The sequence below is a fragment of the Sarcophilus harrisii genome, chromosome 4 (genome assembly GCF_902635505.1).
Source record: "Sarcophilus harrisii chromosome 4, mSarHar1.11, whole genome shotgun sequence".
NCBI classification, from domain to species: Eukaryota; Metazoa; Chordata; class Mammalia; order Dasyuromorphia; family Dasyuridae; genus Sarcophilus; species Sarcophilus harrisii.
In genome coordinates this window covers 207374430-207398492 of record NC_045429.1, presented here as the reverse complement: position 1 = coordinate 207398492, position 24063 = coordinate 207374430, and positions in this window count along the sequence as shown.

The following is a 24063-nucleotide window of genomic DNA, read 5'->3' as shown; positions in this document are numbered from 1 at the left end:
TTTGGCTCAGTTCCCTATATATTTGAGAAAGAAGGCCTTTATCAGCAAACTTGTAAAAAAATGTCCCCAGTTTCCTGGGAAAACTGCTCTTGGGCTAGAAGAATGTTTCATTTTGACCTTTTTACTTGGTCTGCTACTCCAGAATTCAATTTGAAGTATTATTTTTAAAGTGTTTTGAAGGTGAATTTTGGAAGAGCTTTCTCTCCTCTGCCATTTTGTTTCTGCCTAATAGTCCTCAAGCTATCCTTCTAAAAAAGTAAACTAGATTTTAAAAGTTAACTTGACAAAGCCTTTGATCTTTCTGATTGGTGACATCTTTCTTTTATTATCAATTATTAATAATTATATATAATATATATATATATATATATAAAATAATCAATTATTAATAATCTCTATTATTAATTATCTATGTTTATAATAAATTCCTTAAAGGCTGGGGAACTTATTGAAATTCTCTTCCCCTTAGAATAATCCCCTTGGCAAATAAATTTCCATTGAATAAATGAATGTCTAGGTAAATAAATGAATTTCTATAGATTCCCTTAAGGTAAAAGGTCTTAACCTGGCATTTGGTTAATTTGTTTTATACATATGTACATATTGCATATGATATTTTAATATATGTAATTTCCTTTGCAGCCCAATGTATTTTATTTTATGCATGAACTTATTATTCTAAGAAGTGGTCTATAGTTATTACTAGGCTGCCAAAAGGGTTCATGATACAAAAAAAAAGGTTGAGAATTCCTGCCCCAAGGATTAGTTACATATAACTGATTATATCCCTTGAATTATTTAGGTGGAACTCATTGGAATAAAAATAAGACTTTGAGGGTATGTATTCCATATTTAAGCAGGATTTTAAATATATTAACATTCCAAATCATTTGAGAAGAAATTTCTCAATCTTTTATAAGCCATAGTAGTGAGGATGTACTGGACTTGGTGTCAGGAAAACATGAGTTTGAGTCCTAATTTAGATTTTTGTTGTTTGTCCTTCATTCTTAGAGAGATTCACTGATATTATAAAAAGTGATAGCTTAACATGTGTATGACTTGAATTTAAGTGAGTCAGAATTGTGAAGTCATCAACCTCATTCTCTCCTCCACAATCATTAGAATCCAGTAGAAAGACAAGAGTCAAAATAACTGGTGATGATCCAGGGAACTATTCTGTAAGCATTTGGAAATGTTAGACTAGAACTCCATAGAGAGATGAGGACTGGATATGTAGAATCAGGAGCCAGCTTCATAAAAATGGCAGTTGTACTCAAGAGATTTGATGATGTTACCATGATAGAACCATGATATTACCATGAATAAGAAAATAGAAAAAAAAAGAAGAAAGTCTAAGGAAATTTTGGCTCAATTCCCAAATATTTGAGAAATGAGGCCTTTATCCGCAAACTTTTCCTCCAGTTTCCTGAGAAAAGAATTGTGGGGAACATTTAGTGGGAGGGCAATGGACAATAATCTGCTGAAGGAAGAAGGTGTGTAGGAGGAGCAATATTACAGATTAAGGTGAAGGGTATGGTCTAAAAATCTCAGAGATCTAGTTAAATGAAGACTGAGAAAAAATAATTGGACAAAACCATTTCTGCCGAGTAATAGGCTAAGAAGACAGAATTTAAGAGTCTAGAGAGTGAATAGAAGGTGAGAAAATGGAGGCAATAAATGGTGGCCATATCTTATCAGTACCTTTTGCCACTGTGAGTGGACCCTCTGGAAGGGGCAGCACTATGGACTTCAGGACTTGAAGGTGTGAGCTTGGAAGTTTTTCTCCATATTTCCCACCAGCTACCCTGCCTTTGGACTTGGTTCAGTTTGAGAGGTTTGAGAGGCTTACGTGATGTTCAGTGAAGAAATATCCACAAGCACCTAGCATTGTGGGACTGTAGCTCCCAGGAGAGTCTAAAGTTTAATAGATGGATGTGGACATGATCTTCATAGAGATGATAATAGAATCCATGGCAGCTGATGAACTCTGAGAGATATTGTATTGCTAGAGAAGAGGGACAGAATTGAGTCTTGTAAACCTATAGTTAGGGAGTGAAAGTTAGTTGATGATTTAATGAAGGAAGAAAATTAAAATAATATGATGTTACAAAACCAAGAGAGGAAGGAGGGGAGAAAAGGGAACAAGCATTTAAGTGCTTTCTTGTGCCAGAAATTGTGCCATTGCTTTGCAAACATTATTTCATTTGATCCTCCTAACAATCCTGGAAGAGAGATGCTGTTATCAATCAGATAAGGAAATTGAGGCGGACAGAAGGCAAGTGACTTTTTGAGATTAGTTATTAGTAATTTTAGTTATATAGAGAGAGAATTATAGAGTTATTAGTAAGTATCTGAGGTTGGATTTGAACTTGGGTTTTCCAGACTCCAGGCTCATTGTTCTATCTATCTAACTGAAAGGATAAGGATAGTTAGTCCCCAGCACCAAATCTTAACAAGATTGGTCCAGCATGGTAACCTGTTATGATTTTTTTTTTTGAAATTTTAGCTGTAGTTTCTAGTTTTGCATGAGCAATACATTTGAGATAGATGCAGTTTAATCCTTTCCGGGTTACTAATAAAAGTGTTAAAACAGTCCAAAGAACAGAACAAGCACCTGAGCCTTTCTACTACAAGCCTACTTGCAAGGTGACAAGAAACCAGTAATAAGTCCTCTGTGAATTTGGACATTCTCCTATTTCCCAGCCTACCCAATGATGCTTTCATCTAGTTTGCATCTCTCTATATCTTTTCTATTAAAATTGTTTAAGAAACTTTGTCAAAAGGTTTTTCCCTAAAATTTAGGTAAATTACATCTAAAGCATTCTTCCAATCTACCATGACATTGAACTCTGTCATTCCTATCTCCAATTGTAAATAACCTCATATTCTTCAGGTTCCAGATTTCATACTTTATATGTGATTCTGAAAAAGGAGCTTAACCTTTTTTGGCTCATTTCTTTTTCATGAAAGGGGGTTAATTCTTGGTGATTTTTAAGATCCCATCTAACTCTAAATGTCTAATCCTTTAAGCCCCTGTTCTGAGCTGAGTGCCCATGTGCTGACTCCATATTAGGCTTCTGTCTGTCATAGGCAGTGATCTCTAAACTGATGAGGAGAATTATCTTTGCATATTATGTTGTGTGTAGATGAAGGGGTAAATAAACTAATGTTTTTTTTTTCATTATGTTGTGTGTAGATGAAGGGGTAAGTAAAGCAATGAATTTTTTCATTACTAATTAGCAGAATTTGAGTGCTGAGAAAAAGAAGCAATGTACATCATTTCTGTAATTACTTCATGGCTGGGCTATTCCCAGATTGATTAGGTGATTTTTTTCTTCCTGAAATGGCCTCTTAGGACATCTTTAAAAGAAACTGACAAGGCAGGAGCTGGGATGTGGATGGTGAAGAGTGTCAGTAAGGATAGGAATTACAGGTGATTGGTTCCCATTGAACATTGAAATGAAGTAAGTTTGTTACTAGGAATATTTTTTCCATTCTTTATACTTGTATTACCCGTATGTAACAAAAGGCCTTGCATATAGCAGGCTCTTAATAAATACTTGATTGCTTAAAAACAGAGCTATGTATATACCACAAAAAAGGTAAATAGAGTCATTATGGGATTTGGGCCCTTAGAGCCCATTTACAGGCTAATGATGCAGCTGATCCTCTGATATCAGAGGATACTCTAGGCAAGTCACTTAATCTTTATGAACCTCATTTCCTCATCTTGTGGGGATTTTTAATTCATTATCTTTTTCTTGTGCAAATAACCAGTGATTGGAGGAGAACTACTACAGTTAAATTAGAGGATACTAGATAAGGACTTTGCTTGATCTGGTTGTTTTTGTGGCCCTCTTCCCCTAAAAAAAATTGTGGAGTAGGTTTGCTTGTGTGGGAAATGGTTCAAAAGTTAAGAGAGACTATTATGGATAAGTGGTCAGGAGGGGGTGGAAGAACAATTGAAGGGAAACAATTGGAATCACTGCTTTGAGTACAATGGGAAAGGCAGAGGTGTTGTAAAAGATTTTGGCAAGGGCACACATCCAGATGGTATTATAACCCCAGGTTTTTTCCCAGCACCCAGCATGAGAGGTAGACTCTTTTGTAGTTCTTAAAAATATGCTCCATAAATGATTGTTGAATAGATGATAAAAGAATGGCTAGAAATGAGAGGTGCTCACTGGCTTTGCCCACATGATTCCATATGTTAGTAATCACTGGAAGAATTTTATTCCCTTAAACTACCTTTTAATAATAACTGATATTCATCTACTACCTTAAAACTTTCCAAGTGCTTTCGTACATTACCTTAGGGGAACCCCACAGCGAGGTAGGTACTGCAGGTAAATTGAGGCTCAACAAATTTAAATGATTTTCCTATTATCACACAGCTATTAAGTTTTAGAGGGAAGGTTTAATCATAGGTCTTTCTGGCTCTCAGTCTACCACTCCATTTCAGGCTACCACCCAATTTATAGGAATAAAAATGTTATTTTTTAGTTCAATGTTCTTATTTTTTTTTCTGCTTTTGCATTTATATACTAATAAGTAGTATGTTAGAAATGTGATTTCTGAAAGTGGTTGAAGGCATTTTTATGGTGCCTCCAAATTCAGAAAATAATGTATTAATTTTTTTGTTTTAGTTTTAAACTTTTTTAGGTTAAACATGTACAATTCTTCAAAACACATTTCCACATTTATCATTCCTCACAAGAAAAATCAGATCGAAAGGGGAAAAATGAGAAAGAAAAAACAAGCAAGCAAACATTAGTTTTAAATTAAAAAAAAAATTGATTGATGATTTTGTTTTTACATTACCTTTATTTCCCCCAATATGTCTCCTCTCAGTTTCCTATCTTGGGAGCCATCTGTTATAATAAAGAATAAAAAAATTAAAAAGGGGAAAAGCAGTTCGGCAAAACTAACTGACAAATTAGTCAAGGCTGACAGTGTATTCAGTAATTTATATGCATAGCAACTTACCTCTGAAAATCTCTTCCTCAGGGACAAACTTGGCAATTTAGTATATACTTTTGATTTTTTTTTGTTCTTTCCATTTACATTGTTATAATCATTGTGTCTATTGTGTTGCTGTTCTTTATATTTGATTACATAAGATCATATAAATCTTGCCGTGCTTTTCTCTAGACTTTATAATTATCATTTAGCAACACATCCCATCATATCCATGTACCATATTTATTTTAGCCATCCTCCATTGAGTAATTTCCCTTGTTTCTATTCCTTTGGCATTGTAAAAAGTGCTGCTATAGATGTTTTAGTGTTAATTGGACCTTTGGGTTTTTTATCTTTGACCTTCTTTCAACTTAATATGCCTAGCTGTAGGATCTCTGGGTTAAAGATTTTGGACATTTTAATTGTTTTCCCCGAATAATTCTAAATTGTTTTCTAGAATGATTGTACCAATTCATAACTCTGCCAATAGTATACTAGTTTGCTTGTCTTTCCAAAACTGCAGATCCTGTAAGTTGGCTGATAAATGGATGATAAAAAACAGGAATAATTAATATTCAAAGTGATGGAAACATTTAATTAATTTTACAAAAGATTTGTAAAGTGATATATGTTTAGAATCACGGAGTCCATGATACCATTTTGTCACATGTTTCTAGCCTTGATAGCCAATGGAAAGTTCATAGGAAAAAAACCAAACAAACCAGAATTAATATCACTCCTGCTGTTGGCTTTCTATGTCAAGTCATTTCCTGTAGGTTTTTCTCTGTTGTATCAAAGATCAAGCAGCTGGAATCAAATCCCTGTGATTATTAAGGCAGTAATTGCAGATCATGTTGACACTAGCAGTATTAACTAGTGCTTAAATAATTGAAGATGTTGCCTACCAGACAAAGCATAGATTTAAAGCTTCTCTGTTTATATTAAGGAAAATACCTATTGTTATTAATCCAGGTAATAGTAAAATTATTTTTTTTAATTTTGTTTTTAATTGTCTTAAAATACTTGAAAATGCTTATTCTATAGATAGAGTGAAGCTAATGACTTTCTTTGAAGAATAAAAAAACTATATTTTTGTTATGAGAAATAGAATAATATGTCAACATTGTGTCACAGAACCTTTTAGTCTGCTGCCTCGCAGATCACAACACGTAAGCCTCATTATTACTTTTCTATATTGTAGTGAGAGAAATATATTCACTATTACTGTAATGTGGCCACTGAATCTGTGGAATAATGAGGCTTCCTTTTTCTTGATTCTGTTATTTAAACCCCTTAATGCTTTGTTTTTGAGAAGAAGGATACAAGAATAGGATTTTGCTTTATGAGAAAAACTGAATATTTAATGTTTAAATTACAACTCTGATAAACTATCTGATATTTATATTATATTTTAAGAGTTGTCAACCACTTTGCATATATCACTTTGATTCTCAGAACAATTTAAACACATATTTTCATTTCCTTGTATTTCCAATGTCATTAACACTTGGTTTTTGACCTATATATTATAGTTCCCAAATTAATTTTGTGAATTCTTGATTATATGTTACATGTAAATTAAGGGATATTTCTATTTTTTTTTTACTTCCCCAAAAGTCCCTATGCTAATGCCTTAAATTCTAGCACAGAGATTATCTTGGATTCTTGAAGGTTATACTATTGGATTTTTTATTTAATGACAGAAATCTTGAAGACCATCTACTAAGATATAGAAGGATTGTAATCAGTGTTAGCAAAGGCAGTAACCATATAAACAAAGTCACAGATGCTTGAAATGTTGAGGTATGTTCATTTTAGACTCAATAAATGACTGTTAATTTATTGCAGTCTCCTGAAACTTGCAATTTATGTAAACTTGGCATAGCAGAGCTTATTGTCCATTTTCTGTAGTTTGTATTGTAGCTATTAGACAATATAAATTCAACTTTCTTTCTTTATGTATACTGGTATATCCCACTTTGAGCAAACCCAAGATATGAAAATTAATATAAAAATGTTAACTAAGCGAATGATTATAATGTTTACAAGCCATTTTGCAAACTTATCAGGCTGTATAGATGCGAGCTATTATCATTGCCATCTTTGCAAGGGAATTATTAACTTAAGTAGAGGATGTAGGTCAAGATGAAACAGGAATACATATTTAACTGGCTCAATGAGCCCATCTACCACCTGACTGGCCATCATCTTTCCTTTATATTTTCACTAATATCAAAGAGGATGTTGTCAATTCCGTCTCTAAAGATTCTCTCTCTCAAAGATTTGTCAGTGTAACTCAAGAACACATTAGAGCAGGGCTTTTTAACCCTTTTAACTTATGATGATGACTATAAGGTTGATGTCTTTTTGCCCAAGAAATTTTATGTGATCCTGTGTACATAGGTAAATAAAATAAGTATACAAATCAAACATTTACTGGTAACATCATAAAATTATTTTAAAAATTCTTTGGTATACATATAATTTTTGCCAGTTTTTGAAGATGAAAGTAAATTTGCATACTAATGAGATCCTTTTTTTAACATAAAGAATTAAATCTTGGTGGAATAGTTGATACCTTTTACTGTTGCCAAGTTTTTTGTGACCCTCCTATTCAGTTACACAATGCCATATGGCATTGAGATACACAGTTTAAGAAACTTTGCTATAAAGACCCTTCATTTCCTTAGCTCTCTTCCTTTAAAAAAAAAAAAAAAAAAAAAAAAAAAAAAAAAAAAAAAACTTTGACCTAAGGTGTAGTTAGTAGATTTGTCACATTTAGTGAACACTGACAACATAAGATTTGGCAAGTAGGGTGGGAAAGGATTGACTCTCTCATGATAGCCTAATTCTGGATACAGTTGTACTAAAATTTAGTGATTTAGCTTATATTCATCACAATAAATTAAACATGATAATTTGAGTGATTTCTGCAGAGGCAAAATTGATTAATTTTTTGAGGCAGAACACTAAGAGATGATGTAAGCAAAAGACTTTAGAAAATTCTTATCTAACAATGCCTTTTTTAAATTGAGGTGTGTATACCTAGAAAAGTTTTTTTTTATATCCTACAACATTTTTGAGACTATACTCATAGTTTTTTATAATATACTTAAATTTCATATTTCATAGTATACTCATGGCTTTCTGTGACTGACAAAAGATAATATTCTTGAAGATAACAGTTATAATGGGAAAATTATGTGTGTAAGATTGCAACCAAAATGAAATTGCATCTTTGATCAGTCATGCAATTCTTTGTCAGTAAATCTGTTTCACCCTGGATTTTGTTAAATGGGAAGAACTAGAATTCATGAAAGAAAGACTCTACTTCCGTCACTGCCAGATATAAAAACTGATGGATTTGTCATGCATATAAAAAGCCTCCCACCATATTATTCCCTCTGAAATCCATCCTCCTACATGTGAAACCCACCCAAGCCTATTGACTAAACCTAGAAAAACAAACTGAACTCTCCTCCTCTTCTTTTTCTTTTCTACTTCCAGCATACACCAAAAATCCATGGAGTCATTTGAAAGATTATCTTACTTCCTTGGAACCTAGAAACTGGGAACTGTATGATCTAGCTTCATTTAAAAAAATGATCCTCTTTTTATAAGAGGAGGAATAACTGGCCACCAAAGAATCAACTAATTGAACATTTCTTTAAAAATCATAGTTTGTATGACTGTTGAGGGAATATGATGTTTTCCATCTAGCTGTCTCAAGGTAGGATTTTGGTCTGAGTCATTTCCATCTTTTATGGTGCACTTAGCAAATCTTAGAAAATTGTTTCTAAAAAATTCCCAGATGTGACTAATACTTCAAAATTGTTTATAAGTGTTCTTAACATAATTGCACAAGTGATTAAAAAATACAACTTTGCTATTTTTCTGTACTTAGTATTTGAATTTTCTCAGAAAGCTAAAAATACCGTATCAAACTGTGAAGAAAGAATTCAGCAGAGTGGCAATCACCTATCATCCTTAATTAATAAACCTTTTAAAAGCATCTTCTATTGCAAAACACTGTGCTAGGCTCTGACAATACAAAAATTGCTTTCTTAAGGGTCTTCACAGTCTGGTAAGGGGATATGCAACATACAGAAAATAAATGAGTCGTGGTAGAATGTGAGAAGAGCTAAAGACAGAACCAATCCTTTTCAATTTTTTTTAATCTCTGAAAACAGAAGCATTTTTGTTATAAGAATATACAAGGAGGATAACTTCATGTGGAATTTTGGTTTGTATTTTAGTGATTGAGAGGTATCATGGCATAGGATATGGACAGTTGGATTAGGAGTCAAGAAGACCTGTGTACTGACTCTGACACATGCTGGTTGTGTAATCTTCTATAAGCACTTAAAACATTGAGTGCCCTTCTCATCTCTCCAAAGCTATAATCTTCAGAGCAATAAATGTTTTGCATTGATAGACTCTTTAGAACAGATAATAATCAGTTAACATCAATCAGTTTTCTCAACAAGGAGTTTTCTAAACATATCAAAGATATGAACCTAAAAGGAAAATGCTGGAGGGGATGTGAAAAAAAAAAAGGATTATTAATGCACTGTTGGTGGAATTGTGAACTGGTTCAATTCTGGAGAACAATTTGGAACTGTGCCCAAAGGGCTATAAAACTGTGAGTATCCTTTGACTTGGCAATACCACAACTAGGTCTGTATTCCAAAGAGATCAAAGAAAAAGGATCTATATAGGTTTAAAACAAATAAACAATAAATTTAGAAAAAAAAAAGAAGAAAGCAAGAGAATTTCTACTCTCAAGGAATTCACATTCTAATGAGAGAGAGAACACATCTGGAAAGTTTTAGCTGCAAGTCAGATGGAGAGGTCCCATGGCCCTTAGGAACATAAACAAAGTAGAGATTAATGAATCTTTTAAAATATTTCCACTGATAAAATCCTATCCATTTTTTATTTTAAGAGGACCACAGACTTTGATGTCAAGAACTTTTTCTGAGTGGTCAGGAATTGTCACAGGTTGTATAACAGTAACAGTTGTACTGCCTTGGGGCATTATCTCTTGGAGGCAAGGGCCTGGGCCTGAGCTCAATTGATTAGGGGCCTTATTTTCTGAGTTCAAATGACCCAGTCATCTGGGAATAAAAGAAGTCACTATCATATGTAGTCTCCATATCTCTTGAAAACAGTTACTTTATGTTTAGAAATAAGGAGAAAAACAATATCACAGGAAGTTAATTTAGATCTATAGGGTTCCATCTTCAAAATCAGTTTCAGGATCAGGACTCAGTGATCAAATTGGTCATGGTGATTTATTAATCTGAGCTGTTTTTAGCAACCCTGTGGTGACTAGTCACCCACCTTATTTTTATTCTCAGGCCATATCATATTCCCTCAACAGTCATAATACACGTGATTTTTTTTAAAGATGAGATGGTCATAATTTCTATGAGAAATTATGTAACGATATGGGAGAGGAAGATTTGCATATATGCATGAAATTGAATGTGTAAATTCAATAAGTTTTCTTACATATGTAATAATAATAATAGCTCACATTTATATACCACCCAGTTATGTGCTAGCATTGTGCAAAGCACTTTACAAATATTCTCATATAATTCTCACAGCAATTGTAGGTGGTAGCCATTGTTATTATCCCCATTTTATAATTGAGACAAAATGAGGCTAAATCACTCTCCCAGGGTCACCCAGCTAGTGTCTGGAGCAAGATTTGAATTCCAGTATTCTTGACTCCAGGGTCAACATTATATCCACTGTACTGCTTTAGCTGCCTCAGGCTACCTAGCCTTACACTTGGAAATGTATTATTATACCTAGTGAAAACTAAGTAACAGTATCCCCATCATTTTGAGAATATAAGTGGTCCTTCCTTTGCTCTTAAGTCTGTGAATGCAAATTGTAGGGTAGAAATCCTTTATAAATATAAACTCTTCAAAGGGAAGCTTGAAAATAATCATGATTATCAGGTCTGTCATCTTAATGATGCTTTAGAAGGCTAAAAATTCTTTCTATTCCCCAATGTCAGTATGATTATCTCAAAGCAGAACTATAACCATTGACTATTTGTCTCCCTTCCAATAAAATCTAATGACTCCTTATTTCCTTTAGATCAAATATAAATTCTTGTGTCATTTAAAGCTCTTTATAACCAGGCCCTTTCTGCCTTTCAGCCTTTTTACATAACTCCCTCCATGTATTCTGTTGTCTAAGTAAAGTGACTTTGATATTTCTTAAGTAGGATATTTGAGCTTCCATTTCTGTGCTTTTGCCCTGACTTTTCTCTGTCTACAAAGCTTTTTCTTCTCATTTCCTTCTCCTGGAACGCTTTCAGCTGAAGCACATTCTTCTACAAAAGGCCTTTCTTTCATTACCCTTTCATCTGCTAGTATCTTCTGCAAAGTGACCTAGAACCAGATTTCTCCCATCTTTATCTAGCCAACTCTTGTCATCCTTCTTCATATCAGTTATGTTGTGAAGGAAGAAACAGACCAAAAGGAAAAAAAACACAGTGCTATATGCCCAGTTGGAACTCAACAACTGTTTTTTAATTAATGATGGTTGTCAATTAATGATGAATAAGGATGTCCAGGGTGGTTAGCATGAAGGAAATCAATTCTTGTAAAGAAGAATTAAGGAAACAGATAATGTTTTATTGAAAAAAAAGAGATTTGTTGAGGATTGTGATAATTATCTTTAAATTCTTGAAGGGCTCTTTGGAAAAGGAAATAGATTAATTCTATATAATTTCAGAGGGAAGAATTAGGAGCTACAGGAAGACTTAATTTAATGTAATAATAATTTATGGCAATTATAATCAACATAACAAACATTTTATTACATTCCATTTTTGTAGGCACCAAAGATACAAAAATGAAAAAAAAGACAGTGAATCAGCAAACATTTATTAAAGCCTGCTCTGAGTGAGGTTTTATGATAAGTGTTGTTCTTTCTTAAAAATATGTAAGATGATATCATGATATTCAAGTGAATTAGATTTAAGTGAGGGAGGACTGTGCAAGGTCACCTGCCTCACTTTCTTCTCCAGAGCCATTTGAGTTCAGTGGCCAGATATAGATAAGGATAACTGAAGATGGCCCTGGATGCAATGGGAGACCTTGGCCTTTTTAACCTAAGGTCTTTAATAGGTTCTACAGGTACAAAGGTACCAGTGAAAATTTCTGTCTTCATGGAATTTGGAGTGTACTGAGGTGAATATAACTGGCACATAAAGAAATACATGTCAATCAGATTGTGATAGGGTAAAAGGAAAGGTCTTGGGGGAAAAAAAGAAAATTTGTAGAAGGAGAGATGGATTTCATTGAAAGGAGCAGGGATTGATTGTAAATTCGTGGAGAAGTCTCATTCCCACTCTTTTCCACCCCTTCCCCACAGAAAGAGAAGGATTTTAAGAGTGGAAATGAGGAATCAGTGCAGGCGTGGGAGAGGGAATGATCTGTATAAATACATGGAGTTAAGAAAATAGCAGAATGACATCAGGAAAGAAGTAATAGTCCAGTTTAGCTGTAACATAGTGTTTCATGGGGAATAGACCATATTGTGGAGAACCTTAAATCCCAGGTTAAGGATTATATCTTATCTTATATCTTATCCAGAGTTGGTCATGGAAGATTTTTGAGCAGGGTATGATATGTCTATATATGAAAGATATTTTGGAAGTATTGTGAAACATGGATTGGAAAAGGAAGAGCTTGGATGTAGGGAGGGTGATTAGGATGCTATTGTGATAGTAAAGTAAGAAAAGAAAAGAAATTCTGAGCTAGGATTGTGGCTGTGTGAATAAAGAAGAGAGGATGTTTTTTATCTATATATACCACACACACACACACACACACACACACATACATACATACATATGAGATTCTTTGAAGTAGAATGGAAAAAACTTGGCAAAAGATTGGCTATGGGGGAATGAAGGGGAGAAAATGATTAGAAATCACTAGATTAATGTTGTTGACAATATATATAGGGGTAAGGAGGAGAGAGCCAGGTTTGGAGAATGAATAATGAATTTGCTTTTAGACATATTGAATTTGATAAGCTTGTCATATATATCTAGGGGAAGGTATCCATCAGGCATATGTTTTGCAATGTAGTAACTCAAGAAAGACATTTGGCTGGAAATAGATACTTGAGGATCACCTGAATGACAGTTACAATTGAGAGCTGAAATTTCCACAATATTAGACTATTTAAAACAACTAGATAGCATAAGTTTGGAATACTGGTGGGGTATAGGAAATGATGAGTTGGTGGATTTAGAAAAATATGGGAAGACTTGGACCGAAGAAGAAAGATCTTAAAGAGACACAAAGGACAGATAAGCACAGTATATAGTACATCTTATATAGATATATAAGAATGGGCATGATTATAAATATCTATATATATGTATATATGCATATATATATGTATGTGTACACATGTATACATATGTGTATATGCACGTGTGTGTGTGTGAGAGAGAGAGAATCTGTGCTTAACTGTAGGGGAAAAAAAGAATAAAGTAAAAAATGCACAGCAGAGATCAAAAGAAAACTTACAAGGAAGCAAAAAAAGATGGAGAATTCTGAATTCAACATGTAGTTTTCATTATATATGCTTTCTTGAAATTTCTATTTTCATATGCTTTCTTGAAATAGAAATTTATATTTCATATTTCAAATCCACTCATCCTGCTGTGCATGATAATTCTTTATCTGTTTTATTTTTCTAATTTGTATTTTCGTTTGTAAAGATAAGAAAAAGTAAGGATAGAGCCATGGGGGACATCTCTAAACTTGACTACATGATTAACATAGTGAGACACTGAGAAAGAACAGTCAAGTAGGGAAAGAACTGGGAAAGATCCGGTGAAGAGGATGATCATATGAATGAATGAAGCATTTTAAAAAGCGTTTATTATGTGAAAGTCATTGTGGTAAGTGCTGGAGATACAAACATAAAAGTAAGCCTTTCCTGGCTCTCAGAGAGCTTTAATAGGGGAAATATGGAAAGCTTCACCTGCAAGTCAAATGGAAAAGGGACATGGTCCTTACAGTGCAGCAGCAAAATAGATGGTAATACTTTTTCTTTAATGCCATTTCTATTGATGAAATATTAGTTTTTTAAAATAATGTTGACCATTTGACATTGCCAAAGACTTAGATAGCAAGAAGTTTCTTTTTTGAGTTCTCAGATGCTGCTTGAAAATTTCTAGAAAGAGTAACTTAACTATCCTGGCACCCTCTCAGTCTGATGATAAATGTAGTTAACTCTATTATTATATTAAATTTTTTTTCATTTTTTTATTCTCCAAACAGGGAAGAATTCAGGATTATTGTACTAATTGGGCCATAAAACATAAGTAATTTTGATGCGTATAATTAAGGTAGAAACAGGACTTTCAGCAGGGGTCTGAACATCCTCAAATTGTGTGCTACTCTTAGATTTTTCCAATGTTGTATGATCATTACCTTGTTCCAGATGAAAAAGAAAATAATAAAATGGTGGTTCATTAAAGAAAGTTTTACTGGGAAAACATTTTTACAATCAGAGGTTCTGATAAAGACCTCATTTCCAAAATATATGGAGAACTGACTCTAATTTATAAGAAATCAAGCCATTCTCCAATGGATAAATGGTCAAAGGATATGAACAGACAATTTTCAGATGATGAAATTGAAACTATTTCTAGCCATATGAAAAGATGTTCCAAGTCATTATTAATCAGAGAAATGCAAATTAAGACAACTCTGAAATACCATTACACACCTGTCAGATTGGCTAGAATGACAGGGAAAGATAATGCGGAATGTTGGAGGGGATGTGGGAAAGCAGGGACATTAATACATTGTTGGTGGAATTGTGAACACGTCCAGCCATTCTGGAGAATGATTTGGAACTATGCTCAAAAAGTTATCAAACTGTGCATACCCTTTGATCCAGCAGTGTTTCTACTGGGATTATAACCCAAAGAGAGTTTAAAGAAAGGAAAGGGACCTGTATGTGCCAAAATGTTTGTGGCAGCCCTGTTTGCAGTGGCTAGAAACTGGAAAATGAAAGGATGCCCGTCAATTGGAGAACGGTTGGGTAAATTACAGTATATAAATGTTATGGAATATTATTGTTCTGTAAGAAATGATGAGCAGATGAATACAGAGAGGCTTGGAAAGACTTACATGAACTGATGCTAAGTGAAATGAGCAGAACCAGGAGATCATTATATACTTCAACAACGATACTGTATAAGGATGTATTCTGATGGAAGTGGATTTCTTCGACAAAGAGATCTAACTCAGTTTCAATTGACCAATTAGGGACAGAAGCAGCCACACCCAAAGAAAGAACACTGGGAAATGAATGTAAACTGTTTGCATTTTTGTTTTTCTTCCTGGGCTATTTTTACGTTCTGTGCAACAAGAGAACTGTTCGGTTCTGCACACATATATTGTATCTAGAATATACTGTACCATATTTAACATGTATAGGACTGCTTGCCATCTGGGGGAGGAGGTGAAAGGAGGGAGGGGAAAAATCGGAACAGAAGTGAGTGCAAGGGATAATGGAAAAAATTACCCAAGCATGGGTTCTGTCAATAAACAGTTATAATTATGAAAAAAAGAGAAAGTTTTAATGTGTGATGGTGTATTAGTTGTTTTTGAAACTTGGTGGATTTTATTAGAAGCAACCTGATGTAAGGAAGATAATGCTAAGCTTGGAAATAGATGACTAGTTTTGAATTCCAGGTCTACCAGGAAGCCCCAATCACTTAACTTTTCTGGCCCTTGGTGTCCTCTGCTGTGCAATTAAAATAATGGTTTCCCTAGTCCCCATATAAAATTGTTGCAAAGGTAGGATGAATACAGAGAGACTTGATGACTATGAACTGTGCTAAGTGAAATGAGCAGAATCAGGAGATCATTATACACTTGAACAAAAATACTATATGAGGATCAATTCTGATGGAAGTGATATCTATGGCAATGAGAAGATCCAATTCAGTTCCAGTTGATCAGTGATGAACAGAACCAGCTACATCCAGAGAAAGAACACTGGGAAATGAATATGGACTGCTTGCATTTTTGTTTTTCTTCTCAGTTTATTTTTACCTTTCTAAATCTGATTTTTCTTGTGCAACAAGAGAAACTGTATAAATATGTACATTTTGTATTTAAGATATACATAGATATTGTATCTAAGATATACTTTAACATGTTTAACATGTATGAGACATGAGATTCCCTGCCATCTAGGGGAGGGGATGGAGGGAAAGAAGGGAAAAGTTGGAACAGAAGTGATTGCAAGGGACAATATTGAAAAATTACCCAGGCATATGTTATGTCAATAAAAAGTTATAATAAAAATATTGTTTCAAAGGTAATGTGAGAAAATCTATGTAAAGGATTTGTTAACTGGAAATAGTCTAAAAATATCAGCTATGATAATGACAATTGTAGCCCCCAGTAAAGCTGTAAAATGAAAGACTGCAATTTTAGCTTGACTGATCTAGAGAAATACATACTATAAAGGTTTCTGATATCCAGGACTTTCCTCCCATTTTTTTTCTTCTCTCTTTCTCTAAGCATCAAAGGTAATTTTAGAAAGTTGACATGTGACACTCTCACTTTTGTGAATTGTCATATTTAAGAAAGGTGTTAGGCTTCTTGATTTCTAGAAATTACAACTTACTCTACTTCTTGGGGCAACTGCAGCATCCTGTAGTAAAGAAACTTGTAAGTGTAGACACTTACTAGTTGGGCAAGACACAACTTTATTTGCCTCAATTTCCTCATCCTTAAAATTGGGCTACTAATAGTACGTCCCTCCCAGGGTTGTTATAAGGATAAATATGAGATAATAATTGTAAAGTACAGTGTCTGGCACATAGTAAGCACTGTGTAAATGATAGTTATTGTTATTATTGTTAATTTCTTTCAGAATTAAAATATAAGTACTCTTTTATCTAATATGGTTGGAGAAGGGCTTATTGGTTAATAAAATATTTTGGCTAGTAAAAGGTTATTGCATATACCATATGAGGGGTAGGAGTAAAGTAATTAGATTTAGTTTTAAAATCTTAAAATTTATCCATATAAATGTATGACATCTTCAAAGAAGATAGGGCTGAAAGACTGTACTTTGTTTGCTATGATGTTACCATTGTTTGAAGAATTTAACCCCTTTTATATAATTAATTTCAGGGCTTATAGATAGTCTTATGAACATCTCCAGTGATGGTAAAATCATCATTTCTTAATGATGGATTTGATTTTTAGAAGCAGTTTAAAGTCATTCCAAGCCAAGTATTGTGGAAAAGAGAATGTTTAAACAAGTTTTACTTTAAAAGGGGTTAAAGAAGGGAGAGAAAACAAAATTAAATGAAATAATAAAATGAACCTGATCTTTTTCAGTGACTGATAAACTGGCACATCAGGTAATCCTGAAAGAGAAACTTCAAAGATGTCTTGATTAAGTGCTGCCTTTGTCTCCTACTTTATAGGACAAAACTCATTTGCATGGATATTTCCATAAAATAATACTAACTGTAAATATTTCAAGTAAAGTGTTTTAGTGAATTCAGCTGTAAACATCCGTTGTCATAGAGCTAGAAAAGCTTTAAGTGGTAATCAGCAGAGGTTTCAGTTGAGAGAAGGATGGATAGATCATAGCATCAACACAAAACACTATACATAGTAGGCACTTTAATGGTTTTTAAAAGAATGAATGAATGACTACATGAATGGAATTTTCTGAAGTAAGCAAGAGTAGCAGGATCCTTTTTAATGCAAATTTTATTCTATTTAATCTCTTCTAATGAAATGTCTTAGCTCAATGTTATCTTGTTTTTCTGCTAATAAAAGTGATTCATTTGCCTAACTATATAAATGGACCTTTCTTTGAAGAGGCCTCTTGGTGTAGTGAAGGGAGTACTGAAATTAGAAATAGGACAGACTTGGATTTGGGTCCTTTAACAGTTGCTCTTGTCAGTGTGACTATTGTCACCCAATCTCCCTGAGCATCTTTTTTCCTCCTATATATAAAGTGAGTACTAGTTTCACACTGCTGTTATGAGACCCAAAGGAGACAGTTTGAGGCATCTGAGTGTTGGAGTGGATGGAGTGCTGACCTTGGAGTCAGGAAAATATGAGTCTGAGTCATTCCTCCAGCACTTACTAGTTCTGTGTCTGTAGGCAAATCACTTAACCTCTCTGAGTTTTCCCACTTGTCAAATGGGGTTAATTATAGTACCAACTAGAGAGGCTTGTTGTGAGGATCAAATGAGATTATAATTATTTAGATATTTAGTGACCCCTAAAGTGTGATATAAATGTCAGCTGTTAATAGCATAGTTTCCTCATGAGGGGTGAAGGGTAGGTCGAGGGAATCCAAAGTTAATTCCTCATGCTTTTTAGAGTTTCATAGTTAAAGTATGAAATTATTCTGTAGACACTAAAAATTCATTTTATGAAGGGAATTCACTTTTTTTTTAATGTGCATTACTATTTCACATTGTTTCTGTTGCACAATGTCAGAATTACTTGGAATAAAAAAATTTTGAGATTCTGTACACTAAATACTGGAAATAATATTCATATTTAAGTGAAGATCCTAAAAGGGAAAAGATATGTGAGCTTAACTGGAGACACCTAAATAAGTAGGAAATAGGGATAATAAAGGAAGAATACTAGGACTTTTTTTTTCCTTTTACACTAGGGATGGGACAATACCTATAAAGGTAGTTCATTAGTCCATTTACAGTGAGATGAGGACTGGCACTTCCAAACCCAGCCCCTTATACCATTCTCTTCCTCTACATGTACACATTCTCTCTCTCTCTCTCTCTCTCTCTCTCTCTCTCTCTCTCTCTCTCTCTCTAACATACACATAATCTGGGACTAATGCATTATAGTGCTGTGAAGAAGAGATAAAACCAAAGCTATAGCTGGTTGGATACAATTGTTTTCAGGTGATAACAGGAAGGACTCAAATTTTCTAGAACTTCTGGGTCCATACTTCAGGGTAGCTCAAGCAACTTGGAGATCTTAGAGATCATGTCAACTTCTGCATCAGGGTTGCTGTTTATTTATTTCTTAAATAGATATGAAGTTTTCTCGCCCCTGAAGCAGGGAGATACTAGTCAGTTAGGAAACTGAAAGTTTCTAGCTTTAAATATTCTAAATTAAAACTGAAATTCTTAATCTTTTTTTTTTGTCATAGATCTTTTGGAAAGAACATATGGTAAAGCTTAGGGGTCCCTTCTCCAGATAATGTTTCTAAATACATAAAATACAAAGAATTACAAATAACCCATTATAGTAAAATGCACTTGTCACAATAATAATTTTAAAAATGCTATTATCAATTAATGGACTCTAGATAAGAACTCTTGGTTTAGAAGTTCCCAGATTTGTAGGGATAGTGAAAAGGGAAGAAGATAGAAGGCAGGGCACGGGCAGAGAAGGGAATGCCAGGTAGGAAGATGATAAAGATTAGAGTAGAAAAACACAACTTTTTAGGAAGATGGTAAGAAAGATCAGACCAGAAAAAAACAACCTTTTGGAAAGATAGTAAGAAAGATTAGACCAGAAAAACACAACATATTTTAATTAGGACACATAGAAAGATAGCTTATTCTCTGTAGTCTGAAGTGTAACTTTGAAACTGAAAACTGGAATCATGTGTAGATAGATTGTAATATAACAGTTTTGGTCTACCTCCAGTGAATAGAATATTGAGCCTTCTGTCAGGAAGATGAGGTCAAATCTGGCTTTAGATGATTACTAGCTTTGTGATCCTAGGCCAAATGACTTAACCTCTTTTTTGTTCAGTTTCCTCAAATTTAAATTGGGAGTAATAATAGCACTTCCATCCCAGGATTATTGTGAAGATCAAATGAAATAATATTTGCAAAGCATTTACCACAGTGCCTAGTACATAGCAGATACTGTATAAAATGCCAGCTATTATTATTATTATTATAAATTCTTTCTTCATATATCTTAAATGGTTCTAAACTGTAACTATGGACTTTTCAGAGTGCACAGTGATTATAATGACCTGGGAGCAGAGGTGGAGAGTCTGGAGACCAGATATAACACCTTCAGCTTGGAGCTAAGCAGCGGGAATAGAATACTGTGGAGGAAAGCTTTTTAGGTATCTTAATACTTAGATGAATACTTGTTCTCTCAGCTTTTCCCTCATCTTCCCAGGCCATTTGTTTCAGAAGCTCAGGGATAACAGAACCCTGTGTAGATGACTATGGGATGAATATTTAATTTTTCCTTCTTTTCTTTTTTCATCCATCATTTTCAGTTTTCTTTCCTCAGGGTTTACAAGATTATTGTCTTTTCCTTCAGATGAATACTTTTTTTTTTCAATGACTATCACTGTAGCTTTTTTGACTTGTTTTTAACCTGTCATCTTTTAGTTCCCTTACTTTTCTTCCACCCATTCCTTAAAAGTGCTTGACAGTTCCTTCTGTTTTTCTTAGCTCTCATTTCTCTTAGTTCTCTCTGAACTCAGCTTTTCCTTTTTACTTGTTTATAAGAATATATTTGCTTAGTGTGGGTCATAATTTATGTCAGATGCTCTAATATTTTTCTTCAGCCTCTGTCATGACCATCCATTATCCGAATGTACACATAGATTGTATGTGCCCTGCTCTAGAAATCCCACTATTATAGAGTTTTACAATCTCTGTTTGACATGAGGTCAGAACTCATGGAATTCACAATACAAGGCAAGAAGGGTCAAGTCACTCATAGGTGCGTCAAGAGTTGTATATTGGTCTGCCAAATAATTTCATGGTTAAATCAGCCCATTTATATTCATGAACTGGATTCATTTAGCAGTCTATGGCAAATAGATATTTAGTGACAATAACTAGTGTTAGATGGGACCTCTTACCAGTTCTTTAAATGTCTTCCTAGAGGTATGTTTTCTGCTAGGCTTTGTTGTTAAATACAGCCTCCTTTTTTGAAATCTTGCCTTCAGGATGCTTATACATGGTTGATTTCCATTCACATGGTAATCAAGTAATTGCTATTACTGAGAGTAAAACTCAGGGATGCTGTCAAGTTAGTGTCAAGATCACAGATGCCAGATGAGGCTCATCATGCAGTTAGAAGGTCATTACCAACATAGAATATTTCAGATGTTCCCCTTAATTTTCCACAATTATAAGTGTCTTCTATATGTAAAGCACAATGCTTGGCATTGGGAAGTCAAAAACAAATCAAAAAGTTTCCTGACCTTAGGGAGTTTTTATTATATTAGTCATACAACATGTACATGGTTTAAGAAATACAGTGTAACTTTAAAAAGGAAAGAGCACTATCACTTGAGACCTTAGATGCCTTAAAGGAAAAAATGTACATTTTAATCCAAAATAATATGAGGCTGACAGAAATGATATATTCTGTAGCTCTTAGGAGTTTGAATTTAATCATTCTTGACTTTGCTTCTGGGTAAGGACTATTCAAGTTCTATCAGAGTATCATATATTCATACATTTAAAGATGACATAATGAAAATACTTGAATCTGATCTCCAGAAATATTTACATAAAATACTCAATTGTATAAATTTTAAAAATTATTAAATTTAATTTTGATCGGCCTTCACAAAACAAATTATTTTAGATCAAATGAGATAATATATAGAATGCTATCCAAACTTTAAAGTGCTATGTACATGCTGCTTCTCCTTTTATTTCTTCTCCTCATTTTTTCCTTTTTCTTCTCTTTCTTTTATTGTAATTAATATTATTATTATAGATATTATAGATAGTTGCAAGTTTTTGCAACTCTGAACATAAAAAGGTTTAATTTACGTTTTAAAAAAGAGCATTGATAATTTTAGATTTCATGGTAAAAAGGCATAATAATTTAAATGATTAGATAATTTAATTTATCTTTTTTAATTGAATAGCAATATTTTCAAAATATTACTTTCATCATATCATTACTTTGTTCAGACATTTCACTGCTAGATCTAAAAGTGATTCAAAGTTAAATAGAATAGAGTTTCCATATCCACAAATCTTCCAATTTAACATTTGTAATATGACACATTTCCCCCCCCCCAATAATTTAATAGTTCCATGAACTCTTTAGTTTGAGTAGTTTTTCTATTTTATTATATATATGTAATTATATTATAATTATAATTACATATTATAACATGTCTATGTTTTTTCATCCTGTGTCCATCTATTCTTGGAATCTAGTTCTAGTGGCTACTTATTAACTCTAGTTACTGCTATGTCTGTGTAAAGTCTTTCACAGTATGGCTGTAGCCCACCTTCCTAGGCTGATTACTCTTTCTAGTCTTCAATCAAACTGATCTCTTTGTTGTTCTTTGCACACAGTGTTCCATCTTCTCCCTTTGTTCTTATGCACAGAAGGAATTTACTTCTTCTTCACCTTTGACTCTTGAAACCCCTAGCTTCACTCATGTAAAAGCTACATCCTTTAGAAGGCTTTTCCTGATCATTCTCCCAGTTTTTAGTGCCTCTCCCTCTCAAAAATAATTTGTATTTATTTTGTATATGTCATATGTTTACTTATTCAAGAAAGTATAGAATCTTTCCAGGAGAATGTAAGTGCAGTGGATATCTGATTTTTATATTTCTATCCCAATTTGTAACCCATTTTCTATCTCAAATAGAACAAGGCCTGCCACATAGTCAGTACCTAATAGATAGATGCTTGTTGACTTATTCATTTCACTAGTTACTGAAGACCATTCTCTAGTCCTCTGAAGAGTTTGGGCTAGCGCATTGTTCATTTACTATTTGTAATCTTCACTCCATGACCAACCCATTTGTATGTACATGTTAACTGATTTCTCTCATATAAATATTTGTGTAGAAGTACTCTTCTACACAAATAAGTTGCTCTTTGAGTTATCTATCATTTTGATTCTCCTGAGACCATGGTCATTGATGTTGAGATGGAGTTTTGTGCAAAAGAAATTTTAATAAAAACATAGGAACAAACAACTTTTCAAGAATCATTACTATACAGGATTCATTATTCAATATACAAGAATCATTAGTATCAAATGCTTAGAAATTTTAGTGTCATAATTATGGAGATGTAGCTGGAGAGACCAATTTTGAATAGTGAGAGTTGAGAAGTTTGCAATGACAATGATTAAAAGTAAAAAACCCCTCACAATTTTTGTTATTGTAGCATTTTGACAAGACCAATATTAAGTAGTTAACTGATAATAATGGAATAACATAATTTCTTGTACTTTGCTGTTGGTGCTTCTTTTATCTTGCTTGCTTCAGTAACTTAAATTTAGGGAAAGCAAATTCATTATCTGAGGTACTTTGTTAATTGGATTCAAGGTGCCTTTGCATTTTTATTTCATTTTACTATACTTCATGAACTTGATGTTTCATGCTGCCTTCATTTATTCATTGATGCTGCCTCCATACCCAGAATGGACTACCTATTTCTACCAGTTGAAATCTTTTTCCTCCTACAAGGTCCAACTTATATGCTGTTTCTTTTATGAAACTTTTCCTTATTTCTAAATCATGAATCACATAATTAGAGCTAGAAGGGAAATGAGAAATTGTTTAGTCCAATTTTTTTTTATATTTTACAGATGAAGAAACTTAGGACCAAAAGATAAAGTAACTTGTTAAAAACATCTAGCTAGTTAAGTAAATTGAAGACTTAGAATTTGAACCCAAGTCCTTTGATCTCTTCTTTTATTCGTCTGTCTTCTACTCCATTTCCTTTTTCTCTCCCTTCTCTTTGTTATCCCTCTCCTCTTCTTATTGTTATTAATATTATTATAGATCACCTGAGCTTTTGTAATTCTGAACATAAAAAGGTTAAATTTACATTTTAAAAGTGAGCATTGAAAATTTTGGAGTTCATAGTCAAAAAGTATAATAATAAAAATGATCACTTAGTGAAAAGATGATAGTGATCTGAACTTAAAAACTAGGTTCAAATTTAATCTTTAAGGTTTGCTCTAAAGCTCTCTATCCCTACCATTAGACTTGGGTTGCCATCAGAGAACCTTATTCATGTGTAGGAATTTATAGAGGGCTTGCTGTAGAATTTCATAGTTTCTAAT